This window comes from Cervus canadensis, chromosome 25 (assembly GCF_019320065.1).
Source record: "Cervus canadensis isolate Bull #8, Minnesota chromosome 25, ASM1932006v1, whole genome shotgun sequence".
NCBI classification, from domain to species: Eukaryota; Metazoa; Chordata; class Mammalia; order Artiodactyla; family Cervidae; genus Cervus; species Cervus canadensis.
The window spans coordinates 50750993-50764802 of record NC_057410.1 but is presented as its reverse complement, the minus strand read 5'-3'; the positions used below and the strand labels follow the sequence as shown (position 1 = coordinate 50764802).

General features: G+C 34.7%; 1 non-coding gene across 1 annotated transcript; it reads left to right on the top strand.

Annotated features, from left to right (window-relative positions):
- Positions 1-11986: 11986 nt before the first annotated feature.
- LOC122427917 lies at positions 11987-12093 on the top strand. Its single transcript, XR_006265607.1, has one exon. It is a non-coding gene; the product is annotated as a U6 spliceosomal RNA (small nuclear RNA).
- Positions 12094-13810: the final 1717 nt, after the last annotated feature.

Here is a 13810-nt window from a genome sequence, read left to right as displayed (position 1 = left end):
GAGGGAGGCGGGAGAGGTATCGGGGTGGGGAACACATGTAAATCCATGGCTGATTCATGTCAATGTATGGCAAAAACCACTACAATATTGTGAAGTAATTAGCCTCCAACTAATAAAAATAAATGGAAAAAAAATTAAAACACACACACACAAAATTGTGTCCTAAATGTGGCTATGCATTATGTTTTCATTTTGGTTTCTTGCTCCCTCTTTGCTGTATGTCACATTTTAATGTCACATTTCTGAGAACATTAAGATTTGACAATTATACATTAGAATAATATATACAATATTGATTTACTTATATCCCCTTTCTGTACCTTTATATCTTATTACCAAATTCAAATTTTTCTTCTAAAAAAAGTGGTATAAAGTTTATATTATATGAATGATTCTGTGATTTCTAACCAAAGAGAATCAGAATGCTGTTTTGAAAGCTCTCAGGTTACTCAGTTTCTATTTATGGGGGAATAAACTAATGTGTAAACTAAAAAACAGTGAAGCTATATAATGCACATTTTAAAGTATGTGGTTTTCATTTTCTTTTGACCAACACATCTCCACTTACAAATTAACTTCCTATTAAATCTGCTTTTGCTAATGGTTTATTTTAATAATCAGTATTTAAAGTCTTATTTAAGTTCTGTATTTTAACTATTCTAACATAGCTCTGAAAGTAAATGCTGTTAGTATCAAACCATACTATACTCAGAAAAGAGTAATTTTAAAAAATTATAATTTTAAATATTTTTTTGTATAAAACAATTGGAACATAATATGTGCCTTTGCTTGCAGAGCAGAAATTAAATGGACATTATTAATCTAAAGAAAATTGTAGTTTAAATGTTTTCTTATTTTATGCTGAATAAGTATAAATGATATATTTATTTGGTGATAATTATCTGATTTTCCAGTTATATAAAGTATGCATGCATTTGTGTATATTTAATATAGTTGCCTTAAAACTTAACAGAAGCAATTTACTATTTGTGTAAAATTTATTTTCATTATTAATTAGAACTCTGAAAATCTGATACAATATTGTGCCCTGGGAATAAATAGTTTTCACATACACTGCAAGTAAGTATGTAAGCTGAAATTCTATATAAAAACTAGTCAAAAGTTCTCCCTTTCCTATAGATACATACAAAATACACTTAAGTTTGAAATGATAGGTCTGCTCACTGGGAGAGAGAATTTAAGACTTTCCTTTATTTGTCTGTGCTTTGGCTTGAACAAACATCTTGTACCACTTTAAACTTGACTACAAAGTGTTTTATAAGCTTCTTTACAGACTTTGCAAGTTATTGAGGTTAATGGTCAATGCAATTGCTATCTCTTATGCAATAAACTGCTTTATTTTGCCTGTGAGTTCTCTAAGAAGTAACACAAGCATAAAGGCTATATTCAGAATACATGAAATATAATCCTTTTAGAGTAGTCAACTAAATTACAGAATCTCTGAAGCAAAAAAGCTGCCAACTCTGTAAAATAATGGTTTTTCTTTTCTTGAATGAAGTGAAATGATAAAGCTGCTGATTTCAATAAAAGAATTTGAGCCAAAAAGTAAGAGTCATACAAAATGAGCCTAATAAAATTGGAATGATGGTACACAAAATCTATTTGATGATTGCATTGAAGGAAAAGAAAAGAGGTGATCAAAATGGCTATGAATACTGTTACTCATTTTTAAAAAGAATAAGAAAAACAGCAGTAGAGATAAGCTACTGCCTCACTCAAGTTTGCTATCCCAAACCACCTGTTAAAGTATAGTGTCATCACTGTATTTATCATAGTCAAAGTCTTGTTCATTAAAAATAGTAATGTTTCTAGACACTGGAAACTAGATTGCTAACTAGAGACCTAAAATACACTGCTAAGTCATGTTACTGATAATATATTTAATAATGGTGGCTTACATCACTTTTAATTTTATTTTATAACTTGGATAGTCATTCATATTGTAGTTGGAGCCTCTACAAGTTTTACATACTTGGTATATTGCAATACTTGCTATTTAATCCTTATCAGTCTCTTCATTCTATTTTTAACATTTTCCCTAATATTTTCCCACAAGTAAAAGCTATAAATTCCAAAATAACCTCTAACTAAAATGTATTCATATTCGGTGGCTAAGTAATTTGATAGATGAAATTAATTAAGTCAAGAAAGGAACAGGCAGAAGCAAGTTTGGAAAGCATTCTGCTTTTACCCATCTCCTTTCTACTGATGTATTTTGTTCTGGTTCAAACTTGCAAAAACTCAAAGACAGTTAAGTATTTTACTCTTCGTTAATGTGGATAGCAATATGAGGAAAGTTTCTTAGCATACAATATATGTACCCACTCCAGTCCTCTTGCCTGGAGAACCCCAGGGATGGGGGAGCCTGGTGGGCTGCCGTCTATGGGGTCGCACAGAGTCGGACATGACTGAAGCGACTTAGCAGCAGCAGCAGCAGCAGTACACTTTGACTACCTAATACGTGCCATGAGCTGAGGATATAAAGTTGGATATACCAGAAGTCCTCACCCTCAAGGAAATGATATTAATATACTGAAACACATTGCCATTTATTGGTTGCCAGGCAATGTTAGATACACATATCTCACTGCACTCAGTAAAATATATGCTAAAATCCCTGTTTTATAGATTAAATAAATATTATGTGAACATGAAAACCAATACAAATAAACAAAATAAACACTAGAATAATGTATGTCAAATGCTATCTAAGAACAAAGGAAGAGTTGATTCCTTATTTAACACAAAATTTCACCAAGGCATTCAAGCGTTAGCACTGAAATATGGTCTTTTCAGGGCTTCCCTGGTGCCTCAGTGATGAAGAATCTGCTTGCCAATGCAGGAGACACAGGTTTGATCTCTGGTCTGTGAAGATCCTACATTCCATGGAGCAACTAAGCCTGTGGGTCACAACTACTGAGCCCAAGTGCTCTAGGGCCCAGGAGCCACAGCTACTGAAGGCTGTGCACTCCAGAACTTGTGCTCTGTAAAAGAGAAGCCATGCAGTTAGAAGACCATGGCGTCAACCAGAGAAAGCCAGTGCAGCAGTCAGGACCCAGCATAGCCAATCATAAAGTAAATCAATCAATAAAAATTCAAACACGGTCTTTTCAGATGAGCCAACAAGGAAAATAGTTTGAATATAATATATTAGCTGTCTATTTCTGCTGAAAAACACATTTACTATTTCACTGTTTCGGTAGGTCAGGAATCTGGGCATAGCTTGTCTGGGTCTTCTTTATGATTGTTTATTACTTTTGTGGGGGAGGGTCTTCTTTAGAATTCACAAGGCTGCAATTTAAGGTACTGGCCAGGACTACAGTCTCCTCTGATGCCTTAATGAGGGAGAGCCAGGGGAGAGTGCTGAGATTCCTGACAGAATAAAGCTTCTTGTGGTTTTAAGGCTGAGGTTTTTGCTTTCTTAATGGCTGCTGACCGGAGAGCATTCCTAGCTCCTAGAAGCTGCCCGCAGTTCTCTGGAATGTGAGCACCGTCCACATATCCCTCAAAGCCAGCAAGGGAGAGAGATTGCTGTAAGGTGGGCATTGCGGTCTTACGTAATACTAACCAGTCACACCGTCACATGTATCTTGTCATCTTCGCCATACTCTGTTGGTGAGAAGCAAGTCATGGATCCCACCACATTCGAGGTTAGGGAATCATACAAAGACATGGACGTGAGGAGAGATGGTCACGAGAGTCACTCTGGAAGTTGATCTGCCACAGATAGTATTAAATAAAGAAGATGACCTCTAAGGGAAGTACAAAGAGCAAATAGATAAGTAGAGAAACCAGGTGGGAAGAACCGAGACTTAAATTTGCCTGAGAAGAGGGTACTCGATTATATTTCTGGTAATCCTGAATCTATCTTGTTTCAAAATACAAAATTATAGGAACACTCCAAGGAATTGGTATAATAATAGCAATAGCAGTTGTCGCTTTGCTAATATTATACATTACAAATGTTGTTGAGGTTATATATGTAGCTCCCAAATTTAGAAAATAAAAATAGAATTTCTCTTAATTTTGAATTCAGATAAAAATGTTTAAAAAGTGCATATATATACATATATTAATATTTGTATTAGTGTCTAATGTAAGTATCTCAAATTTGGAGCATACTTATACTAAAATGTCATTCATTGTTTATCTGAAGTTCAAATTTAACAACTATTAACTCTGTTCTAAATAACAACTCTAGTTATATGTGTGATAACTAATTTATTAATATGAGGTACTTGTTAGTAACATCATTATCATTTTCATCAACATCCTAAACGTAATTTATTATTAAAACTTAAAAAATTTAAGTCCTTGTGCAAAGTACAGGGTTTTAAAGTGTTAAGACAGTCATTCAACTACAGTTTTAACACAAAAGAGACTGCTGTTTTGACCTTTATAATATACTGCTTTTCAGCTTAAAATAATATTGCTTAGTGTTTATTTCAATCAATAACCTAACATTTACTCAGTGAGCTAAAATCTAGGAACAATATCTTAAGGGAAAGAATTAGAAACTAAATATACTTACAAGACACACTGTTAAGCAAATGGCAATGAGTAAATTTGGGAGGTGGAAAATCTACACAAGAACAGCTATTGCTGTGTCCTTTCAGCAGTGGCAGATTTGAGAAACAGAAATCCAACGGGGAGAAAATGAGGGATGTGGGTGGAACCCTGCTGCAATAAAGAGATTACCATATGTAAAGTTCTTTAGAATCCTTTGGTTATTTTATTGCTAGTTCCCCATTTTGTAAAGCTATCAAATCTGTGCTGGATTCAGCTTCAGCAAAGACTTCTTTCCAACTTGACTTTTATTCTTCTACTGGGCATTGCTTTAATATTTTTATAATCTAGCAAATTCTCTCTTTCTTTCCCTGCAGGAGAATGGAAGCTGGTATAAGCATCCAAAATAAACAAGTCATTTGAGTCAAAATGAGTCATTTCTCCTGAGAAGACATTGCATTCTCCATGTCTAGTAACCTTATCAACACTGTCTTTTGTTTGGAGGCCTGAGATGTATATTACAAAGTGTTTCTGGATCAAATGATCACTGTCATTAAGATGGAAAGATTTAAACATGTTCAAAAAGCATGCACAGTGGAAACAGCCATAGAAGAAAAAAGGAAGGGGGGGAAGGGAGTTTAGAATTGGTTGAATGTTATGTCAGGCTTTTCTAGTCATCACAATCACAGTAGATCACATCAGCTCTTACTAACTAGAACACAGCTGTTACAGAATATATTGAATATACTTCTATATTGGCTCCAATATCTCTCCCCTCTTTCATCTTATTTCAACTTCCTGGCCCTTCATTTTTAACCAAAGTGTAAAACATGGGGCAGAAAATGGTCAATTGCCTTCTTACTTCAACATTTTCCAAAGAAAACAAGCAAATTGGATTTTTACGTATGCCTGTTGAAATAGATTAAGCTATATTTTGGAAATACAAAGCCTCTGAATTTCTGTTGCTTAATGCAATCAAAATGTATTTTCTCATAATTGATGTTCCCAAAATAAGTGGCAAGAAGTTCTACTGTCTATACAGTTAATCCTTGAATAACTTAGAGGTTAGAGGCACTATCCTCTTTGTAGTTGAAAATTTAAGAATAATTTTGAGTCAGCCCTCCATATCTGCTATTCTTTAAATCCCAGGTCCCAAATCCATGGGTTCAACCAACCAGGGGTTGTGTAGTATTGTAGTATTTACCACTGGAAAAAAAAATAGGTATCAGTGGACTTGTACTGTTCAAATCAATGTTGCTCAAGGGTCAACTGTACCATGAACAGATCCAGGTAACAAGAGACTGCATCTCAGGAAAGGAAAGTTTAGAGTCACATATCCATGCATGGATTCTTAAAGTCCCTACCCAGGAGTCACACAAGTCACTTTTGTTCCATTACACTGGCTCAAAATGTAATGTTCCATTACACTGAGAACAGGAAAGTTCAATTCTACTATTGGCCTAGAAGGTGAACCAGAAATTTTTTGTAAAAAGTTAAAGTTGTGAACAATCTTAATTTAAAAGACCCTTTCAAAAAGATCACCTTATTGAATGTTTATGGAAGATTCAAAAAGCAGATGGATCAATATTTATTCCTGGAAATTAAAGAAAACACCTAGTTAGAAAGGTATAACATTGGTAGTGCTAGAGATATATCATGAGTACATCTCCATAATTTTATCAAATATTTCCTTAAGAAAAATAAAAGAAGTAGCTCTCTTGATATATCAGTAGTATGTACATTTTTTCCGCTAATCAGAATAAATTTCTTAAAAGAGGGTCTTCATTCAGATTATTTAAGAAAATAGAAAGCAAGTAATTAATGTATTTCCTTAACTCCTTTCACCCTTCTTATTCTTAGGGCAATCAACTCACAACTGTCATCATCTGAAGGCTTTATGAGAAATATATGAATACCCACTCCATATATGATTATCAACTTGCATTCAAAAAATCATAGTGTTTATGAATGCCTGAATGTTTTCTTCATCAAGAACCTAAGCTGATATCACTGGGTGTACTTTTTATGTGAAGTAATTTTGAAAATTCAGCCATAGATAAAAGGTACACAGTTTTCATAAATCTTTGTATATGACATATCAAATATGCAAAATACAGAGTAAATTGAAACACAGCCACAATTTGAAGGGATTGAATTATGTGAATTTAAGTGTGACTATCACAGAATTACATGATTTTATTGTTCTACTTTTCCTTCCTCCTTACCCACTGCTTATAAAAGAAACAGATTATTAGAAAAAAAAATTATTTAGTAGCTTCATCCTACAGTATTTCAACTCAGTTCTTATCAAGAACTATTGTTAAACCAACATATCTTACACGGCACCTTACCAGGCATTAAGAAAACGTGACGTCAAAAATTTATACAGTTAATTTCTGCCCTTGGGTGTGTTTTACTTTGTTTTCCCCCTTCATGTTCCTATGGTCACTCTTTGGAGATGTTACTCTTCTTTTTTATGGCAATTAATTACTGCATAGAGTAGGAATGACCAGTAGAACACAAGATGGACCTTTGTTCTGTGAGACTGGTTCCAACAGAGAAGCTTGTTGTGATTTTCTAGGATGTTGAACGGAGTAAATCATCTCCTTTTTGGACCTCAAAGTCATAATGCTATGAGAGAGGGACTAGAAAGTACAGTGATAGCAATCTCTCTAGGGCAGAAAGAAGAGAAAAAAGGAGATTGTGAGCTTGTTTTAACAACGGGTGATGGAGGTAATAAGTACAGGTGGGATTTGGGGGTTGACCTTAATTCTGAAAAGCCTCAAGAGGCCACTGAAATTGTATATAGTTCTGGTTTTTTTATTATTTCTTTGGAATTTTGTTCTATAACCCATAGTCTTGACCTGTCACATAAAAGCATGTTTAAAAGGAAGAAAAACAAAAATAAAAAGATTATGTCAGCAATTTTGTGCTCAGTTTTCTGGAATATAAGTAAAAAATGTGCAAAAAGCTCTCAGTTTATGTAAGCAAATAGCATTTCAGTCAATATAAGAGATGTTGCTGTGTTTGATTAGATAGAGGAAGGATCTCTACTTGATTATTTTTCCTTTGATATCATTTGTTATTAGTTTTTTTAAAAGTGTGTTTGCTTTCTTTAAGCTTAAATTTCTAACTATAGAACAAGATAAGAATACAAAAAATAAAAAAGCAATTTTCTTAATTAAAAATTCCAACTAATTGAATGTGTATCTCCTCCTCACTACTTGAAATGTTGTAAAAGGAAAGATAAGATTTGAAATGCAGGTGCTTATATATCAAATATTAAAAGTTGCATAAAAAGTCAAAACTGTTGAGTATTCAAAACATCCAGTAATAGCAGTATATACATATCACTACAAGAGGTAAAGAGACTGACCAACAGAAGTTCTGACAGAGGGCAAATTAATACTAGAAGAATGAAAAGATTACAAGCCATGACTTTACGGCATGTTACAGAAATGAGACCTTTAGTTGCTATGAATATGTTTTCTTTATTTGATAATTTCAGTTTATATATTTTCTGTCTTCTTCTTTGTCATTTTCATCTTCTTCCTGCTCCCTCTGCCTCTTCCCTTTTTTTCTCATTATTAATATAAAGATTGCCATTCACATTTAATGTTATAATTTAGTCCTTAGGTTATTAAAAGTAGAACCGTTGCTATTTTGGAGATCAATTAACATCATTTGAACATGTCACTGTTAATGTGGTGGTGAAGTGTGGGGAGGAGAAGTTTTCTATAATTCTCTGATTAAGTCACAATCTCTTGAGACTGTGTTTCAGGAATGTAGCCTTCATAACTGTTTCTGTGGCTTCCCTCACAGCTCAGTTGAAAAAAGAATCTGCCTGCAATGCGGGAGACCTGGCTTTTATTTCCCTCAGGAAGATTCCCTGGAGAAGGAAATGGAAACCCACTCCAGTATGCTTGCCTGGAGAATCCCATGGACAGTGGAGCCTGGCGGGTTATAGTACCTGGGGCCGCAAAGAGCCAGACACAACTTAGCGGCTAAACCACCACCACAGGAGTCTAACTTTTTTATCCCTTTCCATCACTCCTCTCTTAGTTGCAATATTCCTAACCCATTGACTTTAATCTCTCTCCGTTGCTGATTATGGGGTTTCTTTCATCTTAGTTGAGTCAGGAAGACTGTCTCAAGTTAGAGTAGGGCTGGAGTTTCCTTACCCTACGTGGGACGGGTTTCCAGTATCGCCCGTGGTGGCATCTTTCCCCTGAAAAGTAGGCCTTTACTAGGGAGGGAAACCTGGGAGGTTTTCACACTGGCTCCTCCCGTCCAACTGCCAGGGCCACAAGAGGGACCATCCTTGAATCCTGGTGGTGAGAATCTAGTGGTGTTCCTGGGGGTAAACTAATGAAAGTGTGGGGCCCAGCTGTGATTGTTGACCCAGGATTTGCCCAGTTGCACACTGATCTATACTCAGCTTCCAAGAATTAGTCAAACTTACTAATTAAGTACTTGTCCACTGTTCCTCTCAGCTTATGGTGCCCAGCAGATTCTGCTCCATATAAGCAAATCTTGGATCTTAGAACTCTCTGGATGTGCCTCTCTCTCCAAATTTCATGGTTGCTCTTTGTTCTATGACCTTAGCTCTCTGATGCATCCAAGAAGAGTTTATTATTATTATTATCAACAGGCTTTTTCTTGTTATAAGGACAGGAGTGGTAATCTCCAAACTTTATATATCAGAGCTGAAGTGACTATCTTCATCTTTTAAAAGAGAAATAAAAATATCATTTGCAAAAGATTCAGTATTAAATTTGCAAATGAAAATAATAATTTGGTTTTATAAATTATTAAATGTTATGAAAGAGTTTGATACTCTTGCAGACTTAAGTTAAAATATTTTAGCGATTGTTAACCTTCCCCTTTATCCTTCACACTCAAAGTGATTGAATAAGTACCTATGTTTTTGTTTCTTCCTTACACGAGATGACTGCTTTCCTTAAACTATTTAGCCAATATCTTTTTAGTATAGATTTTTATCTTGCCTTTAAATATCCATCCGAAACTGTGAACATTCTTTGTTCACTTTTTTAATGCCTGTGTTGAAGCTACCAGAAACAACACTTTGAAATCATAAAAATCATTAAGCCTTTTGATCTAACTCTTTCTGATGTCACTTCATCTGGAATTTTGGATGCCATTTGGATTCTTCCGGCTGATGGTACTTCTTTTATACACATACTTTTTGCTTCTGTTACTTGAGGTGATGATTGATCCAGATCAACTTGTCAGTGTTCTTTTTTATTTGGTCAGCAGGACAGCTGTTCTCTTCTTAGAACACTGGAAATATTTCTCGACTTTATAGAAATATGGTAGCTTTATGATGCTTGCTGTAAATTTGAACATAGCATTATGGCAAGAAAACCAATAAGAGTTAATTAGTGCTGATTAGCATGGTGAAGTAGACAGGTCATAGGACCCAGGTCCAGGAAACGGGCTGTGTATCTGGACAAAGAGTGCATCTATGGAACTCTAGTCCAAGCTATCAATAGTAGTGTTCATTTTGAAAGTTCTCTAAAATTATTTTACAAATATCTGTTGAAAAGTAACTCTGCCAGATACCTCTCTAAATACAGTATTCTGTGATAAAGAACAAAGGTAAGTTTCCTGAGATAAATCCTAGAAAAAGATGGTTAACAATAAATAAGAAAAAAAAAAAAAAAACGAAGACAGAAAAATTTCAAGTGGTGATGCGTATTCTACAAAAGATTAAAGTAAGATGATTTGATAGATTTGTTGGGTGGTACTTCAGATGAGGTGATTGTTTGTGTGTGTGTTAATTGCTCAGTCGTGTCTAACTTTTTGCAACCTCACGGACTGTAGTCTGCCAGACTCCTCTATCCAGGGAGTTCTCCAGGCAAGAATAGAGTGGGTTGTCATGCCCTTCCCCAGGGATGAGGTGATTAGTAGGAGTCAGCCATCAAAGGTGAAAGAAACACTAATGCAAGTTCCTAAAATAGGAATAAGTTCAGCAAAATTTAGACTCCCAGGAGAATATTAGGTTTTCTAGAAGGTATAGAGCAACAGAGACACATTATAAATTGAAAAATAGGGAAACCAGGGTCTGATTATGTAAGAATCTGTAAGGTAGGTAGAGAGTTCAGGTTCTATTGAAAGAATGATCAGAAGCCATTGACAAATATCCTTTTAACTCCATGATAATAGTACTGCTTCTTGAAACAAAGCTCACCTTCATTCTTTGAAAATATGGAGGTTAAAATATTCTTATGTAAAAGCAAAATAACAAAGCTACATTATGTCTGTGAAATGACTTCTGGTATTTTAATACATTTATTTAAATTTATTATCTCACCTGCAAATTATAATATTGAGAAGACATCTTCAAATGAGAAAGTAAATTTGAAGGTATATCTGTGTAAGGGTTTGTATAGTTATATAATCTTGGTTAGAAATTAATTGTTTCACTTATTTTCTACATGAGAAAAGTTAGCTCATGATTTTTAAAGGATGTGTCATAAATTATTGAATCAAGCAGTGTCTGATACAGGATCCAAGCCTTAGTTTTCAAGTACTCATCTTTTTATAAAAGCAACATATTTTATCTGTGTAAGATGTAAATCCACACATATATATCTTTCTGTGAAAAGTTGATGCTTCCTTCAACTTTTCCCCATTTGTTGTGGATTGACTCAACTCTCAAAACTGTTTTCTTTGCTTTTACAGACATTTTTCTTTATTATTGATTTTGTTATAAAATAGATCTATGAATTTTTTTCCTTCTTCTGGGTTTTCTTCTTTCCTGCTAGAGTCATCTTATACAACAGTGCTATGAGAGCTATATGTTTTATATCTTTTTCCAAGTTTCATAAGTAATTACATTTTCCCTTCAAGGAAACTGTTTATTTCTTTTATATATTTGAGAATTCTAACTTTTGTAATGCATGATATCTAAGAGAGATGTTGAAACCTTAAATTGTTATTTTCCTTTGTAATTTTTCTTTCATAAAAGCATAATAATTTATGCAACATTTGTGCTCATTCCTTATTCCTTATGAAAACTGCACACATTAATTGATTTAATTCATTAACTATTTATGGCTGCTTACCAGGTGTCAGACACTTGGTAGGTATGTGAAAATAACAGGAAACAGAACATGACTGAAACTTCAAATCATGGATTTGACTACACTTAAAAAGAATTTTCAAGAAACTTTGTGAATTGCATTCTGGAGCAGAGTTAAGGCTGTGGCATGATGAATGAAATTTGCCTTAAAAGAGAAAGCAAAATTTTAAATTAAAAAACCTGAATATTTGGTGCAAATTTTTAAGCCTCCAAACATTGTGTCTGTAGCCACAGTTGCAAGTTGTCTTTAGACCCTGATCAACACCCTTGATAGCGGGCAGAGCTGAACTAAGACAAAAAGTTCAGGTGAAGATCTGGGGAGAAAGCCAATAGGGCCCCTCTAGTTGTATGTATGTGCTCGCTTCGGCAGCACATATACTAAAATTGGGACGATACAGAGAAGACTAGCATGGCCCCTGAGCAAGGATGACACGCAAATTCGTGAAGCATTCCATATTTTTTGGAGAAGGGCATGGCAACCCACTCCAGTATTCTTGCCTGGAGAATCCGCATGGACAGAGGAGCCTGATGGGCTACAGTCCATGGGGTCTCAAAGAGTCAGACATGACTAAGTGACTAAACACAGTGTATGTATGCTGATAAGAGATCCCTTTTCTCTTCATGATGCTGCAGACTTGATGTTAAATACAGACATTTCTTTATAGTTAAAACATGGCAACCCTCCCATTTTTCACTACATTAGAAAATGATGTCCTTTACAGAAAAATTCTGTCATGTCTTCTTCAAGTGGTGAAAAAAAAAAAAAAAGGAGCCCAGTAAGTTTTGCTAAATAATTGCTAAGACAAAGATCAGAATAAGGGTAGAACTTTGTTTTGCAAACCAAAGTATAATTTTTTGATGTGCACACAAATCGCATTTTACTGTGTATTTTCTAGACACAAGTATCATCATGATAATACTGTGAAAGTATGAAGTGTTTTTATTTTGTAGTCTTTTTCAGACTTCTTACATGATCCATTGGAAAGGATATTGATTTGGCAATGGTGCTGTCAAAGGTTTGAATGCAATAGTAACAGCCTCATCCATCAAAGCGGACTATAAGAATCACTGTGAAACTTACAAGATGAGTTTTATTGGTAACATGAATACATACTTGTCACTAGTAGCAACCATTTGCTCATATGTAGGCAATTTATATGTTATAACCCAAATTTGTTTTGTTTTAATCAGTTATGGAGGCATTATGATGCAGCAGAGAAAGAGGGGAGAGATGGTTAGAATCTAAGCATCTAAGTAGTGGATTCCAGTGCTTTTATATAACTGTTTGATTTGGGAAATTGCATTTTACGTATATGATCCTTAGTATCTCATTAGTAAAATTGTGTTGCAGTGGTGCCTGAGGATAAAATGAGATAATATGGATAACTGTGCAATGCATTTGAAAATGCTTTACATACTTAAAATCTTCTGCAAAATAAATCATTTATTATTGTTTAGAATTCTAATAATTCTAATAATATTTTAACTCAGAAACAGTCTGACCAATGGTTGGTATATTCCTTGGGAGGTTAAATTGTTGGGCCTAATTTTGACTCCTTAACTATAAGCTTATCAATGGTTTTTGGCCAAAAACAATTGGGTGGGCATGTAGGCAGAAGTAACAGAATACCAATTGCAAGCTTGGTCCTTAGGAAGCACCATAAGTTTGCACTCTTTCTCTTCCATCACTGTGATCATCAGAGCATAGTTTGGTTTGCCTACTGGTCCAAGGAGAATTAGAGAAATCAGGATGACTTCTAGATTTTGGTTTGAGCAGTGGTGTAGCCAGGGGCCCCTTTTGCAGAGATGAATAACTTAGGAATATGTAGGATAAGTGAAAAGTGGTTAGGACACATTAAATATTTATTGGGCACCTGAATGTAGATATATAACAGGAAATTCCGTATCTGATTCAGAAACTCATGGGAAGTGTTCAGAATGGAAATGCAAATTTTGCAATCAGTGTTATATAGATGTATTAAAAGCACAGTGATTGATGCAAAGAAATAGAGGAAAACAATAGAATGGGAAGGACTAGAGATCTCTTCAAGAAAATTAGAGATACCAAGGGAACATTTCATGCAGAGATGGACGCAATAAAGGACAGAAATGTAGGGACCTAACAGAAGCAGAAGATATTAAGAAGAGGTGGCAAGAATACACAGAAGAACTGTACGA